At 42.2% G+C, this 22,847-nt stretch overlaps 1 long non-coding RNA gene across 1 annotated transcript; it reads right to left on the minus strand.

Annotated features, from left to right (window-relative positions):
* Nucleotides 1-363: 363 nt before the first annotated feature.
* Nucleotides 364-22,420, minus strand: LOC121720793. The gene is made up of 4 exons (XR_006034629.1): nt 22,405-22,420; nt 22,234-22,296; nt 1,959-1,963; nt 364-375 (listed from the first exon to the last, which is right to left on the minus strand). It is a non-coding gene; the product is annotated as an uncharacterized LOC121720793 (long non-coding RNA).
* Nucleotides 22,421-22,847: the final 427 nt, after the last annotated feature.

Consider the following 22,847-nt stretch of genomic DNA (forward strand, 5'->3'; position numbering starts at 1 on the left):
CCAGGCGGACCAATCCCTCACTATGGCAGCTTCATACAAAGACATGCACATCCCCAGTGGACAATAAATCAAACTGTCTACAGATATGCATCACGTTACCACAGATGCATACACACATGAACATGCACACACCACACGCACACACATAAACACAAAGACATCTACAAACACACTCTACTCTACTACAACCACACTGAAGTGCTTTAGTGTTCCTGCCGGCTTAAATCCAACATACGTTAGCATGGCAACGGTGTGCTACCTCACGCTGGGGGGGGGGGAATAACTGAGAATTCACTTACCCTTGGTTCAGCTTCTCACCTACACACCAAGGAGTGCTGCAGCCTACACTCCATAAGAAAGCCTATTTGTTCTGTTCTTTGTTTATTCAGTTTCAATCTATCTATCTATCTAGATAGTCTATATATTTATGTATCTATAATCTATCTATCTATCTATATATATACAGTATATATCTGCCTGTCTGTCTATCTATCTATCTATCTATGTAACTAACTAACCATATGTCTTCTCTTGATTCTGGGCTCAGCAAATCTCCATAGACAGAAGCTCAGAATGCAAAACCAGATCCAACCCAAATGATCCAGCTTTTGATCAGGTCCCAAAGTCCTCCCCGAGTCTGATGTTTTCCATGAGCCAGTGGACAGTAGAATAGTCACCAGTAATAAATCAGAGGAGGGGGCCTGTCCAGTGGGCCCTGGTGGGCAGTCAGTCAGCACTGTTAGCAGCACACGGACATGACTGGACAGGACTTACAATATCAGCTGAAGCTGAAGCTGGAGGTGATTAACATGGGATGTGAGAAAGAGAGACATAACATGTATTTGAGTGTGTGTGTGTGTGTGTGTGTGTGTGTGTGTGAGTGTAATGGAATCAGAGGGGTTAAGAGATAAATGAGTACAGAACAATTCTTTCCATTTCCCATTTGATTCTAATCATGAAATCCAGTACTTTCTGCAGCAAGTGTGTGTGTGTGTGTGTGTGTGTGTGTGTGTGTGTGCGTGTGTGTGTGTGTGCTTGCACACGTGTGCCTGCGTGGGTATGTGCACATAGCATGGGTGTATGTTTGGGAGCGCATGAGTGTGTGTACAGTGCACTCACAGGCCTGTGTATGAACATTAACCTGCAAGAGTCCCCCTGTGGCTCCCAGAGCATCCTCAAAGCTGCTGATGGCAAAAACACAGGCGCCGCAGAGCCGACATTGCCTTTAGGGTCTGAAGCAACACGCACACACACACACACACACACACACACACCACCATGTGCGTACAAACACACAAAGACACACACACCAAGAGGCCAAGGCCTCAGTCAGAGGAAAATCACTACAATGAATTCAAAACATGTGTCCTCTCACATTTACAAAGGGGATGTTCAAGCAAAAGCAAGCACAAATGTGTTTATGTTCATATTTGTTGTATTCTGTTCCACTAACTATTCATGTCCACCTTCCAAAACTGTGTGGTATGGCGGTAGAGAGAGGAGGTAGTTGCATGTACGAAGTGCAAACATCAGCATATTCAGTGGCCCTCATGTGCCCTTGGAGTTTAGCTGGGATGATCCAAATATGGCGTAAGTACTGCCCATGGGAGTATTACCCGTGGCCTGAGAGAAATCTGTCGGGGTGAGCACACCAGCAGCCAAAGGCGCCCCAAATATGACTGACGTCTCAGAGAAACCCACTTGTTTGGCGGCAGCGGGGCAGAGCTGAAGGTCACGCAGCACAGGGGCCTATTAGGGGCCCACAGACCCTAGAGGCGGTGTCAGGGAGCGGGGAACTGGCATCTGCCCGCCAGGCCATGCCATCCAGGCCTCAGGGCAGACTGCTGAGCTGTGTGTACGCGCGCGCGTACGCGTGTGTGTGTGTGTGTGTGTGAGAGAAGAGTGCTGATGACCCACATGCCCTGAAACCCTCACCGGTACACAGGTGAACTTAAAACACTGACTAATGGGTCAACCTGTGTGTGTGTGTGTGTGTGTGTGTGTGTGTGTGTGTGTGTGTGTGTGTGTCTGTCTGCGTTTCTGTCTGTCTGGCCCTTGGAAATAATGATGCAATTAAGTATAGCGTAAGATCAGACAACCAGTATACAGGTAAAGGCAGAACAGCTGATGAAGATTCTCAGTCATTTTGGTGCATTTCTCAGATCAGAATTCTCAAAACTACTAGTTCAACCTTCACATCAACTAGTCACTTGTGCACATAGCAAGTGCAAAAAACAAATAGCAAATGCTTTCACCAATCCAAACAATTGCTTGTGCAAAATTTTTGAGAAATGCACTACTGTTGTGCAAATGTTAATGATGATTCGAGAAATGCCAAAAAACTGTAATTAGATTATAGCAACGGTGAACTAAGACGTCAAATGAATTCCACCCAGCAAGTTTTAATGTTAAACATGCTGGTTTGCAAGTACTCTAGTGTGAGATGACAGACACCAGTGCCTCCAGATGCTAAAATGTCTCCACTATGTGGTAATCCTGGGGCAAATAAAAAGACACATTTAGCGATTAAATTTGATTATGTTGTACAGCATTTAACCATTAAATTTCATTGTGTTGCAATGACCTTTAGAGGGTTCCAGCTGACACTGAACCCATTTGATAAGTAGTAAAAAAAAAAAAAAAAACAGCAGGAGCAATCTGCCTAGCGGAGCCAAAGAGAAACCTCTAATACTGGCTCTGTTAGCCCTCTCATCAATAACCTTAAGCAATTCAGATGTGCTGAGAGCCTCAGGTAGGATTATCCTAAGAGGAACATATCTGAATACCAATCGCTCATCATGAATAAAAATATTACACAAACAGGTTAGCAGCACACCGCTGCTTGGGGAGTGTTAGGCTTGATGCATGAGAAGCAGAGTTGGCTTTGGCAGACTTTATTGTTTTAGGCTATGATAAATGGAGGGGTTACCTGACGGTTGTGGATGCAAATGAAACCGTGCGCATCAGCCAGGCATGCTTCTGACAGCAGGACAGATTCAATTTAGCATTCAGACATTTTGCCTACATCTGTCGGTAGTGTGCTCAGTGCATGAATTCAGCTCCATGATCTTGATCAAATGTGCGTTGTGCATTTAGGCCAGTGATTGAACTGCTGTGTTATGTGTATGTGTGTGTCGGTATACAGTGACAGGCACCTGCGTTGATGGAGAAATTGGAAATGTGAGCTGCCTGTAGTGATGCATGAGGTAGTGGGGTTGATTGGTTTAAGCCAAATGTAAGTCTTTTAGGATTTCTTGTAAGTCATGTCTTTTACATGCATGCATACAGTACATACTTCTGATGTGAGTAGTCATTCATGCATCGTACACTTTAACTGGTGAATGGGAAAGGTGCATCAGTGTCACCATTGCTTGCTGTTTTTATTTACACAATATTACAATATACAATATATTTTCCATTTCATGAATATTGTTTGAAAAACTGTAAAAACATGTTGATGGACAACTAGATATAGCCCATAATATGGTTTGTGTGTGTGTGTGCCATGTGTGTGCTTATTTGTGTGTGTCTGTGTGTGTGTGTTCTCACACACATACTACACATTCTCGAGAGGATGAACCAAATATAAGGGAAAATTGTGTGCGTGTGTGTGTTTGTGTGTCTGGTACTGTGTGTGTGTGTGTGTGTGTGTGTCTCTACGGCCCACTCATACGGCCTGTGTGAGAGAGTGCATTGCGGAGTGTATTGCAGAGTGCATCGCGTGTGAGCTGGTCCGTCTGCTTGTCAGCTCTAATTGACTGGTGCTCCCCGCAGTGCTCCAAATGTAACATTATTTCAGCAGAGGAGCGGGATGTGGACGCATGAGGCAGGGCGCCTTCGGGGATCGTCGCCGCGGAAACAGCTCTGGAAACAGGATAAAGCCAGGGCACGCTTAAAATTCTGACACCTTCCCTGCTGTAAAGAGGGTCTCCTGTGCCACTAGGCTCCGTAAACGACTTCAGCAGATGCTCCCAGTAAACGGCGAGCAGGGAAGAACCTGACAGGACTGCACAATGGAAAATCCATTTGCGGCCAGTTAGGCCCACTATGTGGTATCTGCTCCGCAGGACAGGAGGGCACTGTGTCTTCATAATGATAGCTGTCCTGTTTCAGCCAACACCATCTCAAGAGTTCTTCAGTATATCACACATACTGCAGCTGTCTGAGGGGAAAAAAAGAACAATAAAATTATACAGTGTGTAGCTTGAGGAGGTAGTTGTTGGTTTACAAGCAGGATCACAAAAGACAAGTCACAACAAACAGCACTCAGTCTCATCCAAAACTAAAATGGTGTAAAAGATTGCAAGAGAGAAATTACTTTTAGAAAATGTTAAAGGAAGTAAAACTGAGCTCAGCTTGAACTTGAACTGTTCCACCTGATCTTTTCCCAAGATATAGCAACACATCTAAAGAACAGCACCACCAGTCCACAATTTGTCCTGCAAGTTGGATGAATGGTGCATGAGTACACAACACCGAAGGCCATGGCCACAAAGTACCATAACATGTACCACACTCACAATACCTAATACAGAAAACCACTACATTACTACATACCAGAGCCATATATGGGTATCTTTATATGGCTCTGCTACATACATACTAGTACATGTACTACATACTTGAATGTGCACTAACAGCTTCTAGGAAGAGAAAAGTCTATTACTCCAAAAATGCTTTTTCGTTTCTATTGAACAATACTGTACTTGAATATTGGCATAGGATGTCAACCAGATTCATTAAAGGACCAGTATGTAGGAAATAATGGAAAATAAACTGTAACCATTCCAAAAATGATCACCATATGTTGTCAGAGAGTAAGGAAACACGATGAATTGAAATAATGGCATATTTGACAACATTACTCTAACCTGTAAAACCCCGTAAAACCAACGAAAAAAAATGAGTTACGGGGCAGAATCTCTTGGAATTTTCGTTTATGTTTTGAACGATTCATTCTAGAATAGCGTATTAACTAGATGTACCGCAGAGCGGTACAAAATATGACCGCCGCCCAGTCCAGCACATGTTTTCCACAAAAATAAGTCACGCTGAAAGGCATATATGATTCTAACTGTCTCACTGAATTGTATTATGCACACTCAATTCTCACTGGTATCTGCTAGACAACAAGTACCAAAACATGATTAGTTCATAGATTTCACATGTAATATACATTTTATACAACCCCACCCCCATCTTGCCTGTTCATAATTCTGAGAAATTCTTGAATTGTGTGCATGTGTGCGTGTACATGTTTATGTTTATGTGTGTGTGGGTGGGTGTGTGTGCGTGCATGTGCTTGTGTGTTTGCCTGTTTATGTGCCTGTGTGTGTGCATGTGCATGCATGCGTATATATGTCTACTGTGTGAGTATGTGTCATACGTAGGATTACTGTGAATGTATGTGTGTGCGTGTGTATCTGTTTACGCACATGTGTGCATATGGAATGGGTTTACATGACCCCTGGAGGCAAACATACGCAAAAAATTGGTCATCCTAGGCCCTACGGTTCTCAAGATATTCACAGAAAACTGTGTCTGCCCTACCCTCCTTTAGGGGGGTCCAGTCCAGCGGGGGGACTACAGATCAAAATGAAAAAAGGAGGTACCATGCTATCCATGTGGGGTTACATGCCCACCAAGTTTCGTGTACCCCGGTCTAACAGTGTCCCGGGAATCCTTGACGGAAATTTGGACATGTGGAAAAAAAATAAATAAATAAATAAATCTGACTGCGCTGCGCGGCGGTCATAATAATGGGCTAGCGCGTCCTCCTATTTGGGTTGCCAAATTAGCAAAGGCCAACTATCAACAGCTGTCAATTGTAGTCATGAACGCCTACGAGAGGCAGGCAAATTTCCAAAATTAAAACAAGAAACAAATTAAGTGGACATCGGAGGAGATTCCTGAGATGGTGACGTCTTTGTGAAACAAAGAATCAAGTCTGACGCCGAACTGGCCATATTTCTCCACGACAGGTAGCCTATGCTAAACTTCATCTGTTTCCGTAATGTGTAGCTGGGTCATGGTTGGAGAAACGTTAAAGCAGCTGCAGGTCAACTAACGTTAGCTAAGTCTTCCTTACATCTGGCAACCCAGAAGAGGCTCGCGTCTGGTAGTCTTGAGAACGTTCACCAGTGTTTTTATTTTGGCCTGCAGAACATTCGGTAACAATCCTACAAATCACACCTTTAAGGATACAGAGGGCTGTGTTGGCATGTCCTGCTAACTTGAACAGTCTTGTGTCAATCCTTTACAACTAACTGAAGTCAGACTTGGAAGAATTTTTGATAGCAGACATTGGAATTGAGTGCTTTGGGTGGAGGATTATGGATTTATACCAACATGATGATAAGATAATATATACTGTATATTTTGACTCCGATGATGACCATTCTCCTGGCTTTCATTCCGACAGTCTGGCTTTGGAGGCCTCTGTCAGGATCTAGGTTGAGTGTATTTCATCCTGAACAAAATTCCCCCTCTGCATTTGACCCATCCGTGGTTAGTATACACACACACACACACACACACACACACACACACACACACACACACACTAGGAGCATATGCACACGGAGCAGTGGACAGCTCTCTTTACAGCACTCAGGGAGTAGTTTGGGGTCAGGTGCCTTGCTCAAGGGCCCATGATATGTGACTGTGGCCATGGGATGGTGCTGCTCAATCATACCCCCACCCACAACCATATTGGACAGGTTTGAGGTTTCCAAACTTTTGGAGGACAGTGCAGAGAAGAAGAAAAGTTACATGCACATAAACTTGTGTTTGCCAGAGGCGCAAGATTTTTCCAGAGCTGTTGCTATTTTCTGTGGAACTCCCACTGGAAGGAAATTGAGGCTGCAAGGCTATTTGCTGGCTGTCAGTTAAAATGGATGTGGTGTCAGTCTCTGGCAAAATGGCTGAGAGCGGAGTCCAGACTGAAATAAAATGACACTGCACTGCACAGGCTGCTGTGCACCGAAGCAAATAGAAAAACAAATCAAGGGAATTGAAATCTAAACTGTGGCAGTTTATCAGAGGACAGGAGATTTGTGCTCTTGTGCGCAGACCTACTTTGTTTATACACTGACACCTCACAGTAAATCTGACCATCTCAAAGACAAATCAAAAGCCACAGTGCAAGAACTGCAACTTTTCTTTCTCAGAAACATCTTGGGAGACGTTTCTAGTCTATTGCATTTCCATTCTATGACTTCTTTTTTCAAAAAAATATTTTAGGAAGTCTAGAAAGCACCTCAATAAAACGATTTAAAAGGACAGCAAACCAGATAGCAATTAGTGCTAAAAATAACTCCTCCAGATCTCGGAGGATTGATGGGTATTTGATACAAGTTCCTCAAGGACAAATTGAGCGAGTGCTTGTGTGGACTGTGAGTTGTGGTGGGGTGTGGAGTGGCGCGGCACAGAATGTCGGCGGCTAACGCATATCTGTCATACCGACAGAAGCGAGGCGATTTCCCAGGAGACGCCAGAGAGGCCTCATCAAATGATGCGATGTTCCCTCACGCCGGCTCTCTCCTTGTGTACCTAAAAGCTCTGAAGCTCATTCGTCTTCAAAATAACACAATCTCTTTCCCTAGCAGGCATGTTCCCAACAAGCTCCATTCATCCTCTCTCTCTCTCCTTCTCTCTCTCTTTCTCTCTCCTCTCTCTCTCTCCTTCTCTCTCTGTCCTCTGGACCATCTCCCAGTCTAGTCTGTAGTTGTATGATTAAACCATCTTTTGTCAGCCTTGTTCTAAATGTTCTCATAAATTACGCTCTCAAACTTTCTTTCTGGCTCCACGTCATGACCCAAGCAGTGGTTCACTTTGAAGTATTAAAAGCCCAGCTCCGTACTGAATGATGTTGACTCGAATATGCCTGAGGACAACCGGGAATCCAAAACAGAGATGACACAACTTTGTCCTCAAAACATGTATACTTTGCGTGACTTTCAGGTGAGTCTTAAAAAAGGTTACCTGCTTTGGAATCACTCACATCCAGCTTTTCTGTTGGTCATTTGTGTTCCAGGGACATATTTACGTATTTAGATGACCTGATGGTCCCACAGAGTGTTTAGTCAGACACATGGATTTTGGCTACTTAACCATTTTATACCTCTCTCTATAATTTTGAAAGCAGATCACGCTAACCTCCATTCACCCTCAAGGAGGGAGACGGTCATGACTCTGCAATCTCATTACCCAGAGGCCTCCGGTGGAGGTCATAGGTACATGGAGAGGAAGTCATCTTCATCTTCATTGCCTGCCTTAATAGCCAGATTACATATCAATCAAGGGTTGCATGGGCATCACAGACAGTGGGGTCAGTATGACATTTGGGTAAACCAATTATTAAACAAGATTGACTCCTGTACTCTGAATGTGGGAGAGATTAGGGCCAAAGTGGAAAAAGAAGAAATAGGACAAATGCTGATTATTCACATAGAAACACAAGCTGATTCCACCCTCTTATTATAAGAGTATGGGAGAAGATCATGTTTCGTTTTTCCAGGTTGCAGTTTTCCTCGCTGTACAGCATGACTGTTGAAAGACTGGCTGTAAATCTGCGTGGCGGAGTTGTAAAAACTACCTGCCATGACTTTGACCTCGTATTTCATCTTTTCACTTTTTTTTTCCTTTCTGCCCGACCATTTTTGGCCATTTGCTGTGGCTGTAATATTGATCTACGAGTGCAGTGATTGGACATCAGGATAAATGATCTGAGGAGGGGTGGGGTGGAGTGGGGGGTACTCCCAAGGTGCGTTTCCTGACACATCTGTAGATTACGTTCTGCCAGGCCTCCATCATGCTGCTCTCCCTGTGACTCCACGTACAGCCTCCCAGTGAGGAGGAGAGGGGATAGGAGGTCATTTTGAGAGGAACCACCACACACACACACACACACACACACACACACACCGGAAACACTCTGCAATTACTCGGGACTGGCAGGCAGCAGAGGGCACTGGGGACCAGTTTGACTTAGCACATTAAAGAATTCATGAAATGAGCCTGCACCACACTGGCCAGACATCCCAATATGACTTTCCACGCCTCGAGCCTCTCTCTCGCTCTCTCTCCCACCCAACATGGCATTCAGTCCTATTCAGCCTGACATTGATCTATCCTTGAGTCTTTAGCTCCGGGTGCTAAAGCCAGACCCGGGTCTCCCTCAGTGACTAAAAAGAGCAATGCGTGTGTATGAATCTTGTAATGACTTTCCTTGTCTGTGCACATGTTGTGCTGTAAATTGACTGGTGTGGAGTTCAGCACAAGCACACACACACACACACACACACACACATAGGCAAACACAGACACACACAGACATTCACACTAATGAAAACCTCATGAACACTTGAAGAAAATCATTTACTGAAAATCATTCAGTAACCTTGCACATGTTCTGATGAACTAATGGCTTCATTAGACGTAATTCAGTGAGTCCATTTATGCTTTTCGCCTTGGTGTGTTAACCGTATGACGTGTGCAGGCACCATACAATCTCTTCATAATAGCAGACAAGAAACCTGTTTACCGGACAATTGTATGAACTGTGTCAGCCACTGAGAGATAGTTAGTTCATTCAGGTTGAGTTCATTCAGTTCTTTCCAAATGGAGGCAGAGAAGAAGGTGGAGAGGTAAGCAGCCAAGGCTCTTGTGGTTGCGTTTGTTGTTGAACCTAGAGATACAGTACTGTGCAAAGACTTTAGACACTTTTGAAACAATGCTGTTATTATGCTATCCGAATGACAGGGGAGGCATTTACTTATCAATCAGCCACATATAATAACAATAATAATAAATAATAATAATAGTAATAATAATAATAATAATAATAAATAATATATCAGTGTCTGATATGAACCCAAAGAACTGCCCACTCTGAGATGCAACTGGTCCTGATACGCTAAGGATCGCCAGGCAGCTGCCATCTTCCACTTGGGAAGTAGAGGACGGAGGGTTGAAATTACAGAGAGGGGGTTGCTAGTGGTAAAACACATAAGGACTTGAAAGGCATGTAAATTATAAAGGAGGCAATCTGATGGCGAGAAACTGACTGCTACTCCATTGGCTGGCTTTCCGAAAGACATGCACTGTTATTAAATACAGAGAACGGGTGTAGAGAAGGATAACTTGTCTCAGGCGTCACTCTTAAGAATTATTAAAGTGAAGAGTTGTGGCTTTTGTGAATTGTTATTCAAGCCCTACTCCACAGTATCCAAGTATCATCCATAAAATATTAATTTCATTCTGGTACCCAGGTCGAGTACCAATAGACATATACATGAGTAAATGCATGTATATAAATACAGTAGTGCCTTGTTTAGATAAAGCAGTGTTGTCAAGAGCTGACTGTTTGGGGTGTTCTATTAGAGTGGCTAAGTGATGGGACAGATATTTTCCCTTTGGGTTGTGGACCTGTCAGAATAATGACACATCAGATTCATTCTGACTTCACACTAACTAGTACTATGTGGTTATGTCATGAACTGATGAAGTAGGCCTGGTATAAAAAGTGCCTGATACACAGTATCAAAAGTTTAATGTGCTGTTAATGTGCAGTCATTATGGTGTTTAAGGGTTAACTTAGTTCAGTCTTAATATCTCTGCTTATGATTCAATTAGACCAATAAACCTGATGAAACACCTAGATGCACTTTACTCCAACGCCATTCTGTAAATCATGGCATATAGTAAACTACAGCTTGGGTGTGTATTTTACTAGATTTCACATGGTATGAACATCTACAATAGTTATAGACAGTGTGCTCTCTTTCCACATGTGGCATCCTCTGTCCAGTTATTACACAGCATCAGGGAGCTCACTGATGCAACACTCCCACCTAGTGGTAGTTATGCATGCAAACCCATAAATGAGCTTGGTGTTTGGGGTGGATTTCTGTCAAGTACTATATCCCTTTTTTCTGAATGAGTATGTATATAATTGAGATACAAATCCTGTATGCTATTTATGTATAGTTATTTTCTGTAATGTGAAGATTCAAGAAGCCACAAAGCACGCATGTTTATAGCAATTTCATGTACAAAGTGTGAATGATGTGACGTGAATTTGAATAAACCAATCACATGCAACCAGTGTTAAATTCTGATCTATCTATCTATCTCTTATTAATTAACTTCGGCCCGCCTCTGCCCACTTTGTGCGTCCGATTTCGCTTTTGGCCACAGATCTTACAAGACCTCATGCCACACGTCAACTTCTTTGCTTCCTCCTATCATAATTAAAGGTCTCATTCACCGAGAAACCGTTTAATACTTGTTCCTTTTGAAATACTATTGCTCACTCCAAGTTGCATATGCATGCTGCACGTGAAAATGATCTTCTACCCCCATTGCCCGCATTAGCCAATGAAAGAAAATACACGGAAAAACAAGAGAATCAGAAAAAGCCCTTCCCTGTGACGCCGCAGGGAAAACAATTATTTTTGCCAGGAGATTGTCCCCCTTTGCAGCTAGTAGGAGCTAACAGCAAGTTGCTAACATGGCGGAGCAAATTTGTGCCTGTGTTATTTGTGGCAATAACACATCAATGTAGCATGTTTTGCCTTAAAAAGAAGAGTTGAGGAAGAAATGGTTGGAATTTATCATTGGAACACCACCACCGAAGTATAGTGCAACATTAGTTCTGTGTTCCAATCATTTCGACCACACTCACTGTGCCTGCCTACAGTTGTGAAAGTGGTTTTGCATCGATGTTCTGAAAACCTGGACCTGTACGTCACGACGATCGACCACCAGCTCACAGGCTGTAAGTACAAACAAACTTTTCCACCTAAAGACTGTTACAAAATAGCAAGTTCATATTCTTCACGTTAGCATGCATGAAAAGGGCACAAGCTAGGCTTAGGCTAGCCTATATTACAGGAAGCTACACCAGGCACGTAACTGAAGTGTTCTGTTCGCGACGTGTAAAATCAGAGAATGTCTAATAGGAAGGGCTCTGGTAAAATCCATTAGAGGAATGGTCTATTTTTTTGAACGTAGCCTACAGGCCACGCGCCAGGTGTAGCTACTTCCAATGATTAGACCAGTGTTTCTCAAACTTTTTCAGATGAAGGACCACTTAACCAATAAAAAAGAAACACACGGACCACCTAGCTAAAAAAAAAAAAAAGATTACACCTACTTCAACAGTATAATACCCTACACAATAGGCCTACTCACTGAACCACCTTGCTTATTGTCTTTGCACTTTGTTTATTGTGTCAGAAGATTTATATGATTTACACTACATACAGTAGACAGTGTTGCAGAACTGTTTGGATTTACATACAAGTTGGTTCAATATTGTAAACAACTCATCTATATTATTTTCCCACGTCTGCTCGCGGACCACTTGGGATAGCTTGCGGACCACCAGTGGTCCCCGGACCACACTTTGAGAAACACTGGATTAGACCTATTGGAAGCTAATTGTTGCAGAAGACGCAACGCGAACGGAATGCTTCAGTTACGTGCCTGGTGTAGCTACACTCATAAGAAACTGTATGACCACACTACCCAGAGATTTAGCTTGTTGAACCTATAATCTTCTAACCTAAGCGTTAAACCACAAATAATAATATTGGCAACAATATCTTATGCTCAACTAAGGACTGGTATTGTTCTAGTCTAAACAGGGAAAATCAAAAAGACAATACCCGTGCACTATTAGGCTAAGTTGCTATCACTAGAGCCCAGGTATTTACACTTCAGTCTAATGTAGTAGGCCTACAATGATGTTTTGTTTGATTACTTGCTGTTTACTTAGTGTTTTGTATGTCTTCCAGAGCACATCCTCATGTTGGGCTACACAGCTTTCTAGCCTACAGTACATTAGGTCATCACGCTAGAAGCAAAGGTTTGTGATCTAACTTTTATTGTTGTGCTAGTTAGTTTCTAGAAGTCTTTTTCTAGTAGGCTAATACAGGTTCTTATGTGCTCGTCAATGTTTGGGAAAGTCAATGCATGGGTTTCATCAGGTCACTTTCCACAGGTGTATAAAATCAAGTACCTCGATTATGAATGCAGACTGCATGGTGCTTGATTAATACACCTGTGTAAATGGACCTGATGAAACCCATGAATTGCATAACAGATATAATTGATATTACTGAATGTCTTCTTGTGGGTGTGCTACTTAGTACATCATACACCTTACCACAGTCACTAAAATATTTTTTGTTTCCATTGTGCCAGTACAGTTTTGTATGAGATAGTGAATGTCCTGTGTACTATTAGTATCTTGTAACTTGACAGGAATACACATTTATTTACTTTAGGTACCCAAACAGAATACTTCATGAAAAGTATGAGTATTGATACAAGCACTTCGGATACACCATGAACATGGGGGCCTGCTACCTCTACTCCCATCAAGCCTGTTCATCCAAGGCCAGCTAGAAGACCTCGGGTTGATCAAGAGGAGGAGGAGGATGAAAGTGACATCTCCACAATAACACCTGATGGCTCCACCTATGGCCCAGCGCAATGAGCAATGTAATAGAATCATCACAGCCAACGAATGTGTTTTGTGTGTTGGCCCTTCGGATACCCAGGACAACACAAGCCGAAACAACAACTCAGACCTTTTTCCCTAAATAATCCCAGCACCATCTTACAAAGGATCTGTAGGCCAGATGTCTGCATCGTCTGGCAAAAAGAGGACATTGTTAATTCTGTGCATGGTTTGGATGTTCTTGTTTTGTGTTTGCATTATTTTAATAGACTGCAATATTACTATTTGTTAGTGTTTCTCAAACTTTTTCAGACCAAGGACCACTTAAACAATAATAATCATCTGTATAAAGATCACTGACCACCTAGCAAAAAAAAAACAAAAAAAAACAGTAGACCTACTTCAACAGTATATTACACAATAGGCCTTCTCACTAAACCACCTTGCTTATTGTCTTTGCACCATGCTGCTGTCAGAGGATTCATATGATTTAAACTGGCATACTGTAGGTTACATGAGTGTTGCAGAACTGTTTGGATTTACTGTACATACAAGTTGGCTCAATATTGCAAACAACTCATCTATTATATTTTACCACATCTACTTGCGGAACACTTGAGAGAGCTTGCGGACCACACTTTGAGTACCACTGCTGTATGTAAATATAATAAAGTTATTTATTGAAGATTGACCTGTTTTGTATATTAGTTTTAGGAGTTGCATCAGTTTTTGTCCCTTTTAGACTAAAGGTTTATCTTACCTTTCATATCTTCTGTCTCACGGGGGGCCATAGTCGTCATAGTCGAATGTTTAGTGCATTTTGAAGGGAGCACATTATGTTAAGGCAGACTGGTTCTAATCCTGGGTACAGGGTCATACAGACAACAGAGGTACTGGTGTTGCCCATTTTTCTAACCACATGAGCAATCCCCTTATGAAAAAGTAGTATAGGAATATTATAGTATTTTGGGACAAAATATTATAGTAATCTTATAGGAATACGTATTTTGGGACATACTGTAGAAGTACTACTAATAACTCTATAATATCCTATAACTGCTATAGTTTTTCTGTAGTAGTCTTATACTATAAGATTCCTATACTTTTTCCTAAGGGTCATACGTGACAGAAAACAACTTGAGTAGGCTAACCTCTGCCAATGTAGGCTATCAAAGCCATAGTTTATACTCATTACTTGAGAAGTCTTGCAGCACACGTTCTCTGCTTCTGTAGGCATTCTGGTGCAATTCCAGCGAAATATAGCTAGGAGTAGGTAAGTGTGTTTGCATTTAAATCTATATATATATTGAGCTATAACCAAGTGGTCTTTCAATGATAGTATCATGGAATTCAAACCATAACTATCTATTCCAATAGCATACAATTAGCAGGCTAGGTCAGTGGCTGAACTGCATTTAGGGTGCTTATAACCTGTGTTGTGAAGTAAAATATCTACTAGGAAGATTGCAAAGACTTTTGACTGTGTAAAGAAATAGGTCTTTATTTTAAAACGTTTCCAACTGTTTATTACTTGAATGCAAGATGACAATTGCCACAAACGTTTACCTCTTTTAGGAGAAATTTTAAGCTGACATGCAATTGTTACCATTCTATTAAACCAACATTCACTGACAAAGGATCAGGAAGCGGTTCTTCTTCCTTCTCGGATACTAGGATCAAACACATGAAGTTGTATCTCCGAAGACATTTTGTGCAACAGTTTTGACTCGAGTTTTAAAGTTGAATATGGAGCATAGCACAGGCAGAATCGGATGAGGACGCACTGGAGGGAGCGTCACAATACTGTTAGCCAATCAGAGGCGAGGTCATTAACATGTCATGAATATTCATGAGCAAGAGGCAAATCCTGTCGTTCCTCCCCTCCCACCTTCCCCACCAAACTAGAACAGCATGAAATAGACGCAGGAGAGCATTTTTTTCTCCAAAACCGGCTCACAGGGCATTCATTAATACTAGAGACCATGGCAAAATTAATGAAAAAACGATGAGATGAGACCTTTAAGAGACAGTAACAGCATTCAAACTTCTGCAATAGTTCCAGTCATTGTGTCGAGTGACTCGGGGAGGGAAATTCTTCTTTACGCTCTGTTGGATTCACCGAGCGATTCCTCTTTCATTCTAGAGCATGTGGCAGATGCTTTAGATATGAATACAGAACCCATAAAACTAAAGCTATCCACCATGTCCTCAAGGGAAACAATCATTAGTTGTAGAAGGCTCAAGGGTTTGCAAATAAGAGGGTTGAATTCCACCAAGAAATTAACAGTACCAACAGTGTATACCAGAGAATTTATCCCTGCCAATAGATCACATATTCCCACTCCCGAGACTGCAAGGGCATGGCCACATTTGGAGCACCTCGCACCGCACATTGCTCCACAAAGACAATGCGAAATTGGCCTGTTGATAGGGTACAATTGCCCACAGGCTCTAATGCCCAGGGAGGTTGTCTGTGGAGAAGAAAATCAACCATTCGCACAGAGGACCGACTTGGGCTGGAGCATTGTGAGCTATGGTGACCCAGGTGAACATTATGGTGATGTTCTTGGTGTGAGTCACCGTATCCTTGTAAGGCAAGTCATTCCTCAACTTAAAGTGCCAGATCAGCTAAAAACTAAAGTCCATTTTGTGTTTAGGACTCAGATTAAAGAAACGATTGCTCCCGATGATGTCATGAAGATGTTGGAGTCGGATTTCAATGAGCGGGTAGAAGAGGATTCCTTCTCTCAAGATGATGTCTTGTTCCTGACGAAGTTAAATAGTGGAATTAAGCATAAGTCAGATGATCACTTTGAAATGCCTTTACCCTTTAAAGGAGAGCGACCAAACCTGCCTAACAACAAGTCTTGTGCAGATCAGCGTTTGATGTGCCTGAAGAGGAGGCTCAAAAGGGATAATAGTTACTTTTCTGACTATGTTAATTTTATCACTGATCTTATTGGCCGAGATGATGCAGAAAAAGTCCCAGAACAACAAGTTAGCAATTCCCCTGCTTGGTATATACCCCATCATGGGATGTATCATCCTCAAAAACCAGGAAAAATTTGTATAGTCTTTGACTGTTCCGCCAAGTTTCAGAATGTGTCTTTGAATGATCATCTTCTCACTGGACCAGAGCTCACTAATACTTTGGTGGGGGTCCTTTGTAGGTTCTGTAAGGGCCCAATTGCGATCATGTGTGACGTGGAACGAATGTTTCATCAATTTCATGTAAGACCTGAAGACCAAGATTACCTAAGGTTCTTATGGTGGGAGAATGGTGATTTAGAGTCCCCTCAAACCGTGTTTAGAATGAAGGTCCATCTATTTGGGGCTGCTTCCTCACCTGGCTGTGCCAATTTTGGTCTTCAACATCTGGCCTCTGCAGGTAAGGAGAAGTTTAACCAAGATACCATCAAATTCATTCAAGGAAATTTCTATGTTGATGATGGGCTGGCAAGTGTTTCCTCTGAAACAGAAGCAGTTCGACTTATTGAAGAAGCAAGAGAACTCTGCAGTATTGGTAAACTTCATTTGCATAAGTATATCTCTAATAGCAATGAGGTCTTGAGAACAATTCCAGAAGAGGAGTGTGCCCAAAGTGTTAGAGATTTGGACCTTGGAGAGCCACTTATGGAAAGAGTTCTTGGCGTCCAATGGTGTGTGTTCTCTGATGACTTTCAGTTCAGAGTTACTGTTAAAGAACGCCCAATGACCAGAAGGGGATTGCTGGCAACAGTTGCTTCCATTTATGACCCTTTGGGGTTCGTGGCGCCCTTTATCCTCCGTGGTAAGCAAATTCTGCAACAGCTCTGTCAAGAGAAAGCTGGTTGGGATGAGCCACTCCCAGACAAGCTTAGATATCAATGGGAACAATGGCTGCAAGATCTCCCAAATTTGTCTAATGTAAGGCTGAGAAGGTGCTACTTGCCCCCAAGCTTCACAGATGTGAGTAATTATGAGCTCCACCACTTCTCAAATGCAAGTGTCGCAGGTTATGGGGAGTGCTCTTACCTTCGAGCTATCAACGCCAGAGGAGATGTCCATTGCTCATTTGTTATGGGGAAAGCACGTGTTGCCCCTACCAAGGTCACAACGATACCCCGCCTTGAGTTATCTGCAGCTATAGTAGCAGCTAGAACAGTGGTCTCCAACACGGTGCCCGCGGGCACCAGGTAGCCTGCGGGACGGCTATGAGGCGCCCCCAGCGCACCTTCTAAAAATAGCCAACAGGTCGCCTGCAGATCACGCTCTAAAAACACGCTCCATTGTGAAGTTTTCAATAGATATTTAAGTCTAGACCAGAACTATTTTAAGAATGTATGTAGCCATACATCTGTAACATTAAAATGATATTGGTGATACCCTACAAATTGTATCTGCGTTAAATTTTAGCCTTTGGCTCCAAATCCGTTTCCAATTCAATCTTTAAACAACAACGGAAGCGGAGTGCATACACGCAGCTCGCACGCATAGACAGTAAAGGGGGAAAAAACTTGCTCGTCTGGTGTAGCCAATGGAAGCATATCTTTGCAGAAGTTCTGTGGCCATTCCATGTTCGTCAAATACGGTTCTTGCATGATTGTTCAAGGACTAAAAAACGATTGCTTTAGCTCACAGGCCTTTTCTCCTCCGTAGGCTACTGCCGTATAATAGCGCTGAAAATGTTGTGGCATGCATGACTGAGCAGGACTGTGCATTACCTTTTTTGTCAGATCATGGAGAGATTTCAGGTATGCAATAACTTTAAAAGGCGTCTTCATATGTTAGGGCGGTGTGGGCGATTACTATTGAAATGTTAAAACCGAATTGTCCACTGAAATCAGAACTTAAACTACCCCTGAATCCATAATGGTGTGTATAAATTGGGTAAAAATTGTAACCCAAATTATTAATTGCACAAAAAGATTGTTTTTTTTGTTCAAAAAAATTAGATTAGATTCCCCATGCAAACTTTAAAAGGAACAAACTGAACAAAAATGTTGGTAGTGCTGCATATTGATATTAAAGTATTGAAGAATCAGATGAAAATACAGTTGCTTAATATATAAAGACTTATAGGACTACAATATTGATCATTTAAAAGTAAAAGTAAAAACTATCACATAGGCCTATATTAGGAGGACTACCCTCGCAAAAAAGTGGTGAGGGTCTGTTAGTTTCAAATGAGTAGCCCTCCATATGATTTTGGGTCTTCAGGTAGCCCTCATTCCCAAAAAGGTTGGAGACCCCTGATGTAAACCATAATCGTTATTATGACCGCCGCGCAGCGAAGCGGGACACTGAAAGACCGGGGTACACGAAACTTGGTGGGCATGTAACCCCACATGGATAGCATGGAACCATCGGTTTTCGTTTTGATCTGTAGCCCCCCCGCTGTACTGGACCCCCCGAAAGGAGGGTAGGGCAGACACAGTTTTCTGTGAATATCTTGAGAACCGTAGGGGCTAGGATGACCAATTTTTTCCGTATGTTTGCCTCCAGGGGTCATGTTAACCCATTCCATGTGCACACACATACATTTACAGTAATCATACGTATGACACATACTCACACAGTAGACATATGTACGCATGCATGCACATGCACAAACACACATACGCAGACAAACACACAAGCACGCACATACACACACACCCACACACATAAACATAAACTTGTACACATGCACACAATTCAAGAATTTTTCCCGTCATCTACTTCCTGAATTTTTGGTCAACGATACCCGGGACACTGAACCACCGGGGTACATGAAATTTGGTGGGTATGTAGCCCCACTAGACTTTTACAGAAAAATTTAGTTTCGTCCCCGGGGGCCAGGGGCCTAGGTCCCGGTATTAGAATGGCCGATACATAATTACAAATTCAGTAGGATTAAAAGAAAGCCAAAATAAATATTCATCATCATTATCATGGCTGCATTTTCAGTATTGGCGATAAGTAGTCGTTTGTCCACTAGATGGCGCATCGTTGCAGTGAGACGTAATTTTGTTGGAAGTTAAAAGTGGGTTGGAAAAACAATGGACGCTTCCTACAAGGACTGTAATTTACCGCAGCGAACATCTAATAAGGATAGGACGATGTTCACATGAAGTGTAATTCCCATTTCTTCTTGAAGCCGAAATAAATCTGAGGATGTTTATCGGACATGCTTGGTTTTTACTGCAGGTACGTTAATCTTGTAATATCAATAAGGACCTAGGTAATGTTACCGTTAGCGTTGGTTGAGTGATGGAGGCCAATTTGATTGATTGCATTTGTAGAAAACTATAAATGCGGTTATACCAAGCAAATTGATAGCAGCACTGTTTGTATCTTTCGACTGTCATTTATTGCACGTGCTACAAAATCATTCTGTGCAATGGAAGATTTACCAACGTTACACCGGTCTGATACAGTTTTGCCTATACATGCGTGAGACTGAGAGGCCTGTTTATTTTGTTTTAAGTGCGTGCAGGGTGTGAGAGGGGAATCGATGTGCTTTGATTCCAGCTTGGTAGTTGTAGTCTGTGAAATTAAAAAGCACGTGTGTGTGAAGTATCCAAACAATGACACCTTCATTTCATTATGGCTGCTTTAGCAACACACCTTAAGCTTCTGTGTAGTGGGTCCCATTTAGAACTGGCTACTTCATTCGCGCTTTCCTTGACTCATGGAGCTGTGTGAATGTTATTACAACTTTTCGCCACGATATGGCAGTTTAAGTCCGCTTGATACTGTAAGGCGTAAGCCATTGGTTTCCAAAGGAGATTTTATTTGTGTCGCCAGCATAGCCTATTGACAATTTATGTTGTAAATAGGCCTACCTTATAATCCTACCTGTAGCTTAGGGAAGCTAACAGCTTTCTATTAGGATCTAGTTTGTTAGTTACAGTTTTGTCATAACTCCCTGATGCATTTTTGCATTTAGAATAGCCAGAGCGTGTATATCTCAATCGGAAAATTAAACAATATCGGGTGCCTATGGACTAGGCTGGGTGAACCCAGCCTGATCTGCCCGCTATATATTTTTTGATTTCTTAAAAGATTGAGCTTGGTCTGATGAAAGCCAGACTAGCCATGGACCTCAGTTACACAATGCAAGGGAACATGAATCAGCCTATATTTGCACGAACAATAACGGACAAAAGCTCTTCAACTTTGGCCCGTTAAAATGTGTATGAACAGTCTAGCGACGCATTTCATCAAGGCCCATTTGGACATGTCAGTTATTTGCACCACTGGTTAGATGTAAAACAGCATTTCGTTTCAGACTACTGTTACTTAATTTGTGCATTAACAATAACGTTTCAGACTACTGTTACTTAATTTGTGCATTGACAATAAAGTATTACATGAACTAAAGATGACTAAAATCATATGTAGAAGAAGAAACATTCACAAAAAATCCATCCATCCAAAAATGACCTTTGTTTTTGATAGCTGTTGAAAACGCCATGGAACTGACAGAGATGTTTTTGTTTATAAATACATAAAAAATAAATAAATAAATAAATAACATTATGCTGATACCTTTTGCTTTTCCCAAATACAATGTAGCCTACAGGTGTAAGTGACCTTTCATCAATCCAGTTGCAATGGATGAACTGTGATGAACTGCCCTACTTGTGATTGTTTAGAGATGTTAAAGGTTTTATAACAATGCTACATCTTCTTTGGCTATTCTACAATCTATTCACCTTTTCAGCACCAGTAGGCTACTTTCTGTGCAGCCGCACACACACACTCAGGCATGCCAAACAAGCATACACAAAAGTTTCAAGAGTGGGGGATAGAGTAAAATATGGAGACAAATTGAAGTGTGATTTATTTTCGCGGAACGGATGTACAGGACTGAGCGGCGGTCATATTTTGTACCGCTATGCGGTACATCTAGTTTTTTATTGTATGCTCTCCCACTAGCCCATTTGTTTTTTTTTTTTTCATGGAAACGGTTGCTATGCTTTCATGCTCCTCATTGGCTAATTCAATGAGAACGTTTTAGAAACAATACAGACATACGATTCGTTTGGCTCTCGCCTTAGGAAGCTGGGCCATAGGCATTCGCAGCAGCACTAGGTCAGTGTGATTCAGCGACGAACGAACAAGAACTGGAAAGGCGAATCAGTTCAGGTCGTTCATTTTAAAGACCCGTTCGAACGAACTCGCGACCGACCCACGTCTACCTTACGGGGCTACATGCCCACCAAGTTTAGTGCAGCCCTGTTTTTCAGTGTCCCGGGAATTGTTGACACAAAATTACTCTTCCGCTTCGCTGCGAGGTGGTCATAATAATAGCCTAGACTAGCCTAGAAATCTAGACGCACCCTAGCGTCAGCAAATTTAATTTGCTGCCTGGGCTAGTCTAGCAACTCTCCGTTGGCTTGCAAGCTGCAAAAATTAAACTTCGATAGGGCCAATCACATCGTGTATAGTCATTAGGCGGTCTTAACATAATGTTTGAACTAGCCAACTAGCTCCACTGGTGGGAAAACGCATGGGACTCATGAGTTGTAGCACTATTGCGTGCAAAGGGAATTTGAAAGACAACCGATTATCCCGCCCCCCGGACTGAGCACTGCGAATGGTGAGTCCCCAGACCCTAAATTTTAATGAGGGTCTGGCTTGTCAGGCTATATGAAGACAGGAAGACAGAACTATTTTACAGGCCTTAGTTTTGGGAACCATTCATGATACACTTTGAACCGGATTCAAATTCCTTGTTTGTTTACGCAAACCTGGCCAATAAAGCTGATTCTGATATAGGCTATAGATAAGATTTGAACTGTGTTGCCCCCTGCAGGTAACCCCCAGAACCTAGTCAACGTCAGACGTTTCTCAGACGAAACCTTAGGCCCAGGCAGTTAAGACCCATGATACCCCCAAGAGGTTATTGTAGGTAGCAGGGACCTACTGTCGAGCAAAGTTGCACGTCTTCCCTCTGCGGCGCAGATAACCTATTACTCCTATTTTATATACATATCCCTCTTGGAAGTTGATCAGGCTTCCGTAGAGGATTTATTGGGATGCTATAAAATAAGGAGTAGCTACGCCTAGGTCTCGGACAGTTGGCTAACGTGCAAAGATGTTTGACCCTAGAGATTATCTAGAGACACAGGTTATAGTCTACTTGCTTAGGTTTTTAAAGAGTGGAGACCTTTTTACCATCCTTCAGTATAAAGTCACGCTGACCCAAGTATTAGAAAAGACAGATGAAGAACCACAGAAGAGATACCTTATCTTCCTGTTAGGAAATCGTAGAAGACACAAAAAGAGATAAAAATACTGCTTGAAGAGTTGGATGCCATAGTTAAATGAACTACTCAGCACTTCAGAGGTGTTAACAAAATGCGGCGCATATCCACTTGCAGGTTACAATGTTGTAGAAAATATAAAATGA

Source organism: Alosa sapidissima, chromosome 10, assembly GCF_018492685.1.
Source record: "Alosa sapidissima isolate fAloSap1 chromosome 10, fAloSap1.pri, whole genome shotgun sequence".
Taxonomy (NCBI): Eukaryota; Metazoa; Chordata; class Actinopteri; order Clupeiformes; family Clupeidae; genus Alosa; species Alosa sapidissima.